Source organism: Thermobia domestica, chromosome 5, assembly GCF_964235325.1.
Source record: "Thermobia domestica chromosome 5, izTheDome1.hap1.1, whole genome shotgun sequence".
Lineage (NCBI taxonomy): Eukaryota > Metazoa > Arthropoda > Insecta > Zygentoma > Lepismatidae > Thermobia > Thermobia domestica.
Window position 1 is genome coordinate 317936753 of NC_137458.1, and position 12821 is coordinate 317949573.

The following is a 12821-nucleotide window of genomic DNA, read 5'->3' on the forward strand; positions in this document are numbered from 1 at the left end:
TAAAGATTTCATTTTCATTTTGGTTTAACGAAAGCACTCTAAAACTTTTTTTTAAAAAAAGTTAAAGTATAATAAGTGGAGGAATTGAAAAAAAAAAACCAGCCTTCATATATTGCTGTTAGACTAGTAGCGCCAAGTGTGGCGATATTAAGAACTAGATTGCGAACTGTATCGAGAGGAAATGGTCAGCTTCACTTTTAGACTGGTCATCAAACCGGTATATTCAAGAAATATGAATTGTATTAAGTGAACAAGTTGTATACTGTGTACAGGAGAAATTACTCTTATTGTGTATTACATACGAATATTGTTACAAAATTTAGTGCGATACGATTGTATTCTCGTTATAAGGTTATTGAACAAAACATATTTGGAAGTCTTATCACAATTCGAATGTGGTATGTTGGAAGTCACCTGGTATTTGGTAAGCTGGTTTTTGTAATTACTATTTTACATCTATATCCACATATTTTGTTCGTATATATATGTTTTTTGTGACATGATTGATTGATTATAATATATAGATTTCGAAAGAATTTATTGGAACGTTATCATTTTTCTCATTTGAAACTTCCAAGTAATAATCAAATAGTGCTTCATTGTTATAAGATTGAAAGTACCAGAATTACGTTGCAAGTATTTGCATTTTTCGAGGTTATTTTTTGGAAACACATATGAGATATTTGTATAATATCGATCAATTATTCTAATTCGTTATTACGTGATAAGAAAACGACCTGCTTATACGTAGTGATGTGAGGCGGAAAATTTTCCGCGGAAAATTTTCCATTTGGGAAAATTTTCCGGAAAATTTTCCGCTGTATTTTTCCGGAAAATTTTCCGTTCTTAAAAAAATATCAGTAATCAAGTAACAATTCCTCAGCAATCATGAAATTGATTGAGTTCATGTATAGAAATGTTAAAAACTGAAAGATCGTTTAAAGAATCTGAAAATTTTCATGGCTCAGACAATTTTCAGTATTATGTAGGAACAAGTTAAACAATTTTTCATGAATCGAAATATTTTCTGCCTTATATGGAAAAATTGAAGAATTTTTTAGGAGTCGGAAAGTTTTCATAGATCGGAAAATTTTCATCACGATGTAGAAACAATTGGAAAACACTTTTCATAGGTCTGACAATTTTGGATATTATGTATAGTGATGTTAGGTGGAAAATTTTCCACTATATTTAACTGCACATAGAGCTACAAAATTGAATTTCAGTAGAGGAAAGTTAGTCAGCAACAAATTATAATTTTCCAATTAGCTTTCGGGAACCAGAAAATTTTGTATTTCAAGCTGGGAAATAAAATTTTACACAGTGTTTCTCTCTCTCTATAGAAGAAAATTTTTCACCTCACATCACGGTTAAACAACGATGTAGGAATAAGTGAACTATTCTTTTACGAATCGGAAAATTTTAATCACTGTACAGGACAGACAATTTTTCGATTCATGGAAAATTGTTCCACTAGTTCCTACGTAGTACTGAAAATTATCTAAGCCATGAACATTTTCAGATTCTTTAAACGATATTTCACTTTTTAACATTTCTATATATGAATTCAATCAATTTTATGAATACTGACGAATTGTTACTTGATCATTGATATTTGTTAAGAACGGAAAAATTTCCGGAAAAATATAGAAGAAAATTTCCCAACTCACATTTCAACTAAGCAACGATGTAGGAATAAGTGGAATATATTTTTATGAATCGGAAAATTTTCATCACTGTACAGGACAGACAACTTTTCGATTAATGAAAAATTGTTCCACTAGTTCCTACATCGTACTGAAAATTGTCTAAGCCATGAAAATTTTCACATTCTTTAAACGATCTTTCCCTTTTTAACATTTCTATATATGAATTCAATCAATTTTGTGAATACTGACGAATTGTTACTTAATTACTGATATTTGTTAAGAACGGAAAATTTTCCGGAAAAATATAGAAGAAAATTTCCCAACTCACATCTCAACTAAACAACGATGTAGGAATAAGTGGAATATATTTTTATGAATCGGAAAATTTTCATCACTGTACAGGACAGACAACTTTTCGATTAATGAAAAATTGTTCCACTAGTTCCTACATCGTACTGAAAATTGTCTAAGCCATGACAATTTTCAGATTCTTTAAACGACCTTTCCCTTTTTAACATTTCTATATATGAATTCAATCAATTATATGAATACTGACGAATTGTTACTTAATCACTGATATTTGTTAAGAACGGAAAATTTTCCGGAAAAATATAGAAGAAAAATTTCCACCTCACATCTTAACTAGACAACGATGTAGGAATAAGTGGAGTATGTTTTTATCAATCGGAAAATTTTCCGGAAAATTTTCATTGTAGAGGACAAACAATTTTTCGATTCATGGAAAATTGTTCCACTAGTTCTTACATCATCTATACATAGCAGTGATGAAAATTTTCAGATTCTTTCAACGATCTTTCACTTTTTAACGTTTCTATATATGAATTCAACCAATTTTATGAATACTGACGAATTGTTACTTAATCACTGATATTTGTTAAGAACGGAAAATTTTCCGGAAAAATATAGAAGAAAATTTTCCACCTCACATCTCCACTAAACAACGATGTAGGAATAAGTGGAGTATGTTTTTATGAATCGGAAAATTTTCCGGGAAAATTTTCCGGAAAATTTTCCGTTTCAAAATTTTCCGGAAAATTTTCATCACTGCTTATACGGAATTAAATGTGGGGATGTGCTATGTAGTTACGCCCTGCCGGAAAACGACGGGTTAGGTATTCTAAAATTTATTTAGATATTTTAACACCCGTTACACTGTTTATATATTACCAAACACTATTTTTTACCAATTTTAATTCTTCCTCCCTTTGTTACACTTCGTAACGCAAAGCCGAACTACTCCTACTTTTTGTTACGTAACGCTTTCTGATTTGTTCACCAATTTTGCTTATTTTGCGGGTTTATTACAATAAAATGCTTCTTTTAGTGGCATAATTTTTATTACAAAATGCTTGCATTAGTGTTTTTCCCAACAAATCAAAATATTAGAAAATGGTAGTAACGTAATATTTTAACCTCATATTTTAACTCTACTCTTTAACCCTTTTGGGATTTTGGGATTTTAAAGGCAAATTTTAGACTCAGTCAAGCATTTACTGCATCCTCACCATTTATCCTAGGATTTTGGTTCGTATCTCATTCTCTTCAAAATAAAACAACCCTTCAAATTGCAACCCAAAAAAACAACCCAATCAATTTGCATGACCGTATCATATGTCAGGAAAGAGAAATTGGAGGAAAATGGGGAATATTTTCTGAAAAACTCCCTTTTTCCAAAGTTTAGATCCCTCTAGGCCGACTCTGTGTTCTCAAAATTACTTAAAAGATACTAAGTGGTGTACACAATGTCCATGTCGACGACATATATATATATATATATATATGTGTGTGTGTGTGTGTGCGTTGAACTCTTGAAGGCCAAACAGATGACATCATGACCCTCACCAACTTGACGAGCACCTTCCCACAACACATGTGACCTCTTTCGCAATGCATGTACGACTGAACAATAAAAATCCAGCATAAATAGATTTGAAATGAGAGTTTTAAAACAATACACACGTGTGATTATATATATATATATATATATATATATATATATATATATATATATATATCAGTGGCGGCTAATGTTGGTGTTGCAGCGTTGCGCAACGACCAAAATATTTCAAGAAAAAAATATATCAGCAATGGTAGTAAAGAACAGAAAAAAATACTTTCTAATACTCCCATATATACTTTAAATAATATATTTTTTACTTCTGTAACTATCCGTTCCGTTAATCCGTTTTAAAAAGCGAAAAACAATCCATCACAGAGTCTCTAATTTATATTGCGTTGCAGCGAGCATACAACGACCAGATTCCTTCAGCGCGGCAATTGGAGCGAATGTTAAGTCTCCTTTCCCCTATCTCAGAAATTAAAGGCTCTGGTCGTTGCAGTGCTTCTGCAACAGAGCACCGTTTCCAATGTAGAAGAAGGTTTTTCGCGCTAAATACGCTTTCTGAATTTTATTTCACTTGCAATTAACAAATGGAATTTGTTTTTATGCATTCATATTTTTAAATTACGGAACTAAACTGAAGCAAATCAACATAGTGACAATTAAAAAATGTGATAGCAGAATTACAAAATAAGAAAGAAAATATGTAGTAGAGCAGAAAAATGAAAGTAGACCCGCGTTTTATTTTATACTCTTGATAATTTCCACATAAAACTGTATGATGGGGAACACCACATCGAATTTGGGACTAGTTAGCAATGCTCAGGGGCGTAGCCACGAGGGGGTAACCGGGTCTGGAACTCCCCAAAATTTCGAAACTTGACCAATATTTGTGGACTTTCTTAACGAATTATACTTGTTTAACAGAGAAGTGATTGATGTAAGCTAAATATTTTATGTTATGCCTCATCATGTACTCTTTCTTTTCTTATAAAATAATCGTTCTATCATTTTTTCTAAAAAATATAGGTGACAGTAACTAAAAATTACTTATCGTCTTTTCGGGTACAATATAAGACAGGTTTGATATTACGTAGACGTATTGGACCCCCTCAAATAGTTTGGACCCCTCCCAGCTAACATGCTATTCCTACATCTGGCGGGTTTCAAAGTTGCTTTCAAGAACTATGACATTGATAAGCATTGTTTCGTCTCATGTGGAAGTATATTGTGTACATCGTGCTCGTGCATTGCGTAACAACCAAGACGGATTATTTGGAATGTAGTTTTTTTCTTTTACGCACATGTGTGTGTGTTGATCTATGAATAGGGTTGCCAAATCTGTAAAATAAAAAAAACGGCACCTCCTCAAAATTCCCTATGATATAGGTCTAGGCGTGAAGTATCTCTGTTCGGACATATCCATGGAAAGGAAATGTACTATCGTGAACAAAAGTGCATTAACACATATATTCTGTATGTCCTTAGAACATTCACTAATAAGCTTAATAGATAGGCCTACATTGTGCTATAAATGAGAAACTGAAATTGATCAATCAGCAATGATGAATTGATTGTATTTACCAGTAACTACTATTTTTTTTTTTAAATTATCGAAACAAATGAACAAAAGTAAATTAATCTTTACGTGACAATTCTGAATTTGGAAAATGAAATTTACTCTTTAAACATACAGGGTCATATGCAGAATTGTTTTGACGTATGATTAGCAACATACTAAAGGCCTGGATACAGCAAGAAACATGTTAGTTGAACTCTTTAGAATGGCACTAATCACGCGTCAGAACGACTCTGCATAAGGCCTATAGTCTCTACTTCAATTACAGGAAATTGCTTTAAGAAGTCCTTTTCCACTCTTAATAAATGTATAACGTTCCTTGAAAGTAAATTTCAAATTTTCCCTGATACAGTCCCTATCATCTATCTAAAATTATCTAAACAGGTGAGCAAAATATAGTATATTAATCGTTGATAGATGGTGAAAGGTAACAGTTTTGGGTTTACAGAATGACAGCTACTTTTTCAATATCTATACTTCGAACTAGATACAAATTTGAAGGAAAAAAATGGTCATAAAGGAGCTGGTGAGAAGTTTGTACCCGTCACCGGCTTTAATCAAAATAACAGCAATTTTTTCCGGCCAGGAAGGTGAAAAACCGGCCCGTTGGCAGCCCTATGTATGAATATGTGACATTTGCAATTCATATACCGGTACCTCTTTTGTATCAGCTGTTTTGGTTATTAGTTATTAGATTTAATTTTATTGTGCGTGCTTTAATTCTGTAAATAACCTTGAAATTCTGAATGAATTGTATACCATGACTTCTGTAAATAACTTACAAAAAAAAAAAAAAAAAAAGCCCAGCTTTCAACTGAGGAGAAACTTGCAATTAAGGCTTAGACAAAAACAGGCCAAGTGCAATTCAGGAGAGTGTTCGAAAAAAAAAAAGGTTTAAATTTACATGACATCTTATGGCAGTAATGTTGTATGCACTAGATACATTTCCACAATTTATTTTAAATTTTCGTAAATAAATTATGAATAAAGCGTGCTCAGTGTACATTTTATAACACTAATCTCTGTTACGAACTCTGCACGGAACTCTACACGAAGTCTACACGGAAGAGGAATTCGGATCACTGTCAGGGACTGAGTTTGCTAGAATGAATTGTTTGCAATAATCTAGAAAAAATATTTAGTGAATCTACAAAACTTCTGATATTAACTGTACGGGTCTGTACCTATGGCGTCAGCAAAAGAAGGAAAGTTTTTTTTTTTTTTTTTCACATCAAAAAGAATTGACACTTTCAAGGAATTGAATGTCCCAAGAAAGGTTATCACCATTGGTTATGCTTTCCATCGAAAAAGACCTGACAATAAGAATACTAGAGTAAAGTTGAATTGATTTTGAGTTTAACGTCCCGTTCAGCAGCGAGGCTATATAAGACGTGTACCTACTGATTAACGTGGAATCCGAACCACATGATCTCCCGCCTGGAATCGAACCCAGGTCTTCCACGCCAAAGGCGCGTACGCGTACCGCTTAGCCACGAAGGAGCTCATGAGAAAACTAGAGTTCAACCAGCATGTATTAGGCAGATTTGCTCCAATCAAAGAGAGAAGAATGAACTTGCTAATTAAATAAGGTGATTAATCGGATAAAATGTTCTGCATTTTTTATTTTTTTTAAACATAATTTTATTTAATTTAACATGTCACATAGCATTTGCATCTAAAGTTATGTTGATTAGTCAATGAGTCCACTTTATATATTCTGTCTCCGATCGTTCATACTGCAACACCCGAAACTACAATCCACTGGCCGCCACTGATATATACCATAAATCCGAAAGGGTTAAATATATCTGTCCATTGGATGACGAGATAAATGACGTGAAATTTAGAAGATTTATGTTTATTTATATCCAGAAAAGATTTATGTTTATTTATATCCCAAAATTCAGTATATTTTTCTCGTGATCTCTGAACGGATATCTTTTAAAATAGCATCATTGAATTCGGCTTCCTCTGAATATAAGAAGAGCAATTGGAAATGAATTAGTTCATGCAGTCACCAAAATGGCGAAATTGAGTTAACATCGGATTTTTGTTTCTATTGGGTATATCTATGTATCTATGCATATAGAGCTTCAGTTTCATTGGTCTAATCTTTTATAAACAGATGTCAACTTTGATTATTAGGCAGCATAGGGTTGTATTAGTAATATTCGAAAAGCAGAACTAGTCAATATGAGTTTGCATGTGATACCTTTATCGCAACTTCTATCTGCTTTCAATTTGCAACTGTAGATAGATTTAGCATTTTTTGCGGGTTCTGTAAATAGCGTCATGCCAAAAGCAGATAGGTGAATTGTGGTAAAGCTAACACATGAAAATCGTATTGTCTAGTTCACTACGTTTCTGCTTTTCGAATATTTTTTATTTGGTTTGAGATATTACAGAGAAACTCTAAAATTAGCGGTAGTTTAATTTGGCTGTAGTGATGACCCTTAAATATGTTCATTCAAATGAAGTCGTTCATTCACATTTCCTCTGACTAATTTCATGTCCAAGTAGAAGTATTTTTTAAGTCTCAAAAAACTTTGTTTTTAAAAACATTGGAGAAATTTTACGAGATTTATTCTGAAACATATTTTTCTAAAGCTTGGACAAATTCTCCCCTTAATTTTTGAGAATATAAGACTTCGAACAATGGGGACGATCGGGAAACCCTAAAGAAAATATGCACCATATTGCGCCAAAATGGAATAATTTTTAATACGAAAGTTAAAATGGAAAATCTCTTATCCTATTATATGCACGTATGATGTCCTGAGTTAAGTTAATTATTGTTCCATAATCCAAAGGAAAGCAGTAGCTCCATTGAAATCTAATAATAAATTTTACGAAACTTGTCACTGAAAGGGAGACAGACACGGAAATGTTAAATGACGTTTTATAAGCTCGCTTACCGAAAACCACTTTTTTTTTTTTTTTTTTTAAGTTCGCTTCAGAGAGTTTCTTATATTCGATTTAAACATGAAGTAGAAAAATGAATTGAAATGAAATCTTTGAGTTTTTCGTCCCACGTTTATGCTGGCTAAGCTAAAGGAGACGCTGATGATGAGAAATAAATGAAATGGTGGAATGAAGAATGTGGGAGGAAACGCGAGAACCCCGAGGAAACCCATGCACACAGTGTTTGTCCACCACAAACTTTACTTGGCCCGAACTGGGATCGAACCAGGTACCCATTCACCAGAGATGAACGCTCTACCACTAAGCCACTGTGGCCTCAAACATGAAATGAGTTCGTGAGTCTGTTCCATAATAATTTTAATGTCTATATATTTTCTTTCAGATTTAAGAAATAATCGTATTGCTTGATGATGATAAAATTCCAACTTATTCTGTAAAGTTTATTCATCCGGAAATTTAAACAACAATACGGTTTCCTGTTTTATTATAATACTTTTAAGTTAGAAGGAAACAAGTCCATTATAAGATTCGTATATTATGCATTGATTTGAAACGCATCGGAAATAAATTGTGCCGGAAGTATATTCGGAAATGCGCCATGCTTGGCTTATTCACATTCAGAAATTATGGATTTTTAAGAATATAAGCAAAATACATCTATCCAACCATATCCATCCAGAAAAAGTATTCGACTTGTAATATTGTTATGGGATTTATAAAACATTTATATTTCGTACCAGAAAACTATGAAAAATTAGACCTAACCATAACTAGTTCCTTTTACTGTCATTCGATGCTTCTGTTTCACTTTATTTAATGACATGTATAGAAACTTCTAGGACGGGCAGGGATGTAGCCCAAAGGGGTCCGTTGAGTCCAGACTTTCCGAAAATTAAGAAGAAATAAATAAAATTAGGATTTTACGTCAAATAGGATATTAACTTTTTAAAAGTGTCAAAAGTCGTCGTCCCTACCTCACCGGAATCTCTGGCTACAAGCCTGAAAACGGGTCTCAGGTGATACCCAATTTCTACAAAAACAGATTTTATCCTGTTGATTTGAAGCAGGTAGTACCGTATGAAATTAATTGCTTCATACTACCTTTGCTATCTTAAATAGCTTAAACTTGAAATACAAATCCCTGAAAAAAGCAACGTTTATTTAAAAATGATAGATGTGTAACAAGTTTCACCAACTAACGGAACATATTGGCGAAACTGTTGCACATTTATTATTTTTAAATAAACGTTGCTTTTTTCAGTGATTTTTATTTCTAGTTTAACGTATGTAATAGACTGAAATAGTGATGTCGTCATTTCCTTTCCGTTACCATGGTGATCGCCATGTTTTTTTCTATACAAACGCGTGAAGAGAATACTGTATTTTAAAGTCTAGTACAAACAAGGACAACGGCTGTAAATTTATTTACAATTATAAAATATTTTAACGACTAATAAAGCTGGTGAGAAAGGGTTCTTCTTTCTTAAGGGGGAGAAAGAAGAATATGGAAATGCGTTTAGAAAGCTACGAATAAAATCAAGAAAATTCAAAAAGAAAGAGTAATATGTAAGGGACTTATTTGTAAAAGCGCCATATTTCTAAGTGATAAGGTAGAAATTAAATAATTAATGTAAACGTCATTATCATGTAATTCACCTTAAGAAGCAATTATACACAATATAAATTTCCTAACGTGCAGATTGACAAACTGTCCGCATACGGAAAATGTAAAAATATATTATTTTTGAAAGAAAAAGATGTTTTAGAATAATGTTAATTTTATTAGAACATTCATTTTTCTTGTGATCACTCTTGATAATGGAAGTGCACAATATTACAAAAGAAAGATGAAAAAATCAAGCTTTTGGAAGTATTTTCAATCCGGACCATCAGTGGATATAGGTAAGAGCTTTTCTTACATTCTCTATCAACTTTTTTTTAAAGCATTTAGAAACACTACAACAAGAAAACATCAAATTACGAATGGTTGAGCATCTGTTAAACATTAATCCTGTTCACGTATGCAATGTTATGATACTTATATTAATGAATCAAAAAATTTACAAAATTACGTAAGGTTAATAACTGATAATGAACAAGATGAATACATTTGTTTTCTCTTTTTCTATATCTCTTTTTTTCTTTGTTTCATTGATTAGAAATATTTAAAAAGAAACAAATATTTAATTCTCTCTAATGTTTGCAACTCCGAAATATTTCATCATTCTTTCCGCTTTGCATTTAGGTCCTTTAGGTATTTAAGCTACTTGTTACAGTATTTAGAAAATAAAATGGCGATCACTATGGCAACGAAAAGGGTGTGACGTCACACTATTTCAGTCTATTATGTTTCTGCTAACATCAGATTAGTGCAATATTTTGCGAGCAAAAACCGTAAAATGCTTCTATTTAGCTAAAAAATTATATATATTCAAATTGACATCTAGCAGCAGTCTTAAGCGGAGTAGTATAAAGCTTAGATGGACGAGGGGGGAGAGGGCATCCGTGGGTAGAGTAGGTGAAGCGGTTGACCTGGGTCAAGCACCACCGGGGAAAGGAGTTAGTTGTTTAACAAGCTTATTACAGTATTTCCAATTCGTTCTTGGGATTCAAAATATTTAAGACGAAGAACCATCATTTTGTAAAATCATTTTTTAACTCTATATACTATTAATGTGGCAAATTGCACTCATTATGGGATAGCACTATTATTGATATGAAAGTAAAAATTGGCACAAAATAATTTATTCATGTGGGATATGGAATTTTTACCAACATAATTTGCTCTGCAATCTTCTTTTACCCTTGGCCCACAAATCGACGGGACGGTCCTTGGAGGGGTCATACCGTGCCTTACGGATCATTGCTTATCATTCAAAGGTAATGAAAAAATAATGGGAGAGCAGTCTAAGGTTTCCCGTAGCTACGGGGCTTCAATAGTTGAGTTTATTGTACCTATACCTAAATACCTCTGTATTGAAAAAAAAAGAAGAAGAAGAATAAATTCAGCAAAAATCGAATAAGGACAACCTATTAGTAGCCCCTACAATAGAAGACAATATTTTTTTTTTCTAAAACTGAACTTGTTGCAAAAACTATTTTCCTGCTAATGACATTTTATTTGACCACAACAATAATGAATACCACAGGCAGTGTATTTTGATTTCAACAGAGAATTTTAAAAGTGTCCATTTTTTCTAAAGGCTTGATTACCAATATTTTCAACGACAGTATTCAAAATATAAGTTTCAGTCTCTGACGAACATGGGCCGGCGGTAAAAAGCAACTCCTTCTTCCAAGCCAGAGATATTTTCAATTTTATGGAGTATGATAGTGAAATACGCCTTCACCACTTACCTATCTTTTAGCAAATATTTCTGCTGAGAAACAAGAGACGAGTCCTCCAGTCTGTAAGCTAAAACTCCTGCTCTTGGCTAAAAATTCAAAACATGAGCACTAAACCTCATTAGTTCCACTGCAATATTCAAGAGAAATCATGTAACCAAGAAAAAAAATTGAAAGAAAAATGGTATCCACCAGCCATGTGCGTAGAGAGGCATCTAGTGAGCATGTGGAGAGTTATCAGGAACGTATTTTTAGCGAACGCTTTGACTTCTGACCAAAATAGCCATTCGATGTAGCTGAAGACGCGATCGCGAAGAAACCTATCAAAAGAATAAAACGAGCGCATTGTATAATCTAGGTCGCAATGGTTTGTGTTCAGAAATAGTTCAACAACATAGCTTGTGGCTTCCTTGTCAGAAGAACAGACACGTCTCCCCCTCCCCCTCCCCCTCTCCTGATCGAAACAAACTGTTCGCTAGAAAATAGGCAGGGCCAGTAGTAGCCACTCACCTTTGTAGATGGAGTGTTAGCGTTGCATTGTAGAGATTATGTTTGTAGCATTAATCACATTTCCATTGGTTAATTAATGAAATTTGATACGAGATGGAGTTCAAATATTGAAGTTGATTGTCTTTTAGTTCTAACCAGAGACCTGGCTGTAAGAGTTACTGAATATTAATCTGGTGAGTGTTTCTATGTTTCCAAAATTATTTTTGTTTCTTTATTTAATGGAACTGACATTGATATACGGTACATATTAGTATAATTGTTTTTACACTTTCCTCACAAAAGATCTTGACGGCAACCGTGCAGAATTGTTTTATAAATCAATTACCATAATTGTCGTGCTCCATTGTATGGAATAGGAAGCCCCATCGCTTCACCTTGAGAACATCCTGACATTACTTAATGAAATAATCAAAATAATAGGTCCGAATTAAAATTCTTTTAGGGAAAAATTTGAAATTAGATTCTAGCGAAGAGAATTCATGTTTGGTTTCTTTTGGGTCACTGGTAGCTATGGACGCATCTAGCACATGTGCACAGGCCCGTATGCAGGGGGGTATAGGGGGGCCGGACCCCCCTAAATTTTTACTGGCCCCTCCTAAAAGTTTCACGGTAGCCTTACAAGTGAACTATAATATAGTTAGATCACCCCCCCAAACTTCGACCGGGCCCCCTTAAATTTTGGGGGCCTGCATGTGCGCATCCAGATTTTTTTTTGGGAGGGATCAGATAATACAAGACACTATGTTTATATAGCTTAGTATCGAACAGGTGTTATTCTACAGTCGAAAGAAAAAAGATAAGTAATTTTTGACATCTATATTCTCAGGAAAAATAATAAAATTAGATTGTTTTTATCAGAAAAGAAATAGTACAGATGATGAGTAGAGTAAAATCTTTATCTGCATCAAGTATCTACTAAACAAGTATTGTTTATTAAGAAAGTGTGAAAATGTAT

The 12821-nt window shown here is 33.2% G+C and overlaps 2 protein-coding genes across 2 annotated transcripts in view; one reads left to right on the plus strand and one right to left on the minus strand.

The window, feature by feature from the left end:
* Positions 1-11555, minus strand: part of LOC145686803 (SET domain-containing protein SmydA-8-like) — a 45322-nt gene extending 33767 nt beyond the window's left edge. The window contains exon 1 of the mRNA XM_081760472.1: positions 11369-11555. The gene's annotated coding sequence lies outside the window, so the exon portion shown is untranslated. The remainder of the gene's footprint in view (positions 1-11368) is intronic.
* Positions 11556-11867: 312 nt separating this feature from the next.
* The window catches only part of SmydA-2 (SET and MYND domain containing, arthropod-specific, member 2), a 37227-nt gene continuing 36273 nt past the window's right edge, over positions 11868-12821 (plus strand). The window contains exon 1 of the mRNA XM_081760475.1: positions 11868-12039. The gene's annotated coding sequence lies outside the window, so the exon portion shown is untranslated. The remainder of the gene's footprint in view (positions 12040-12821) is intronic.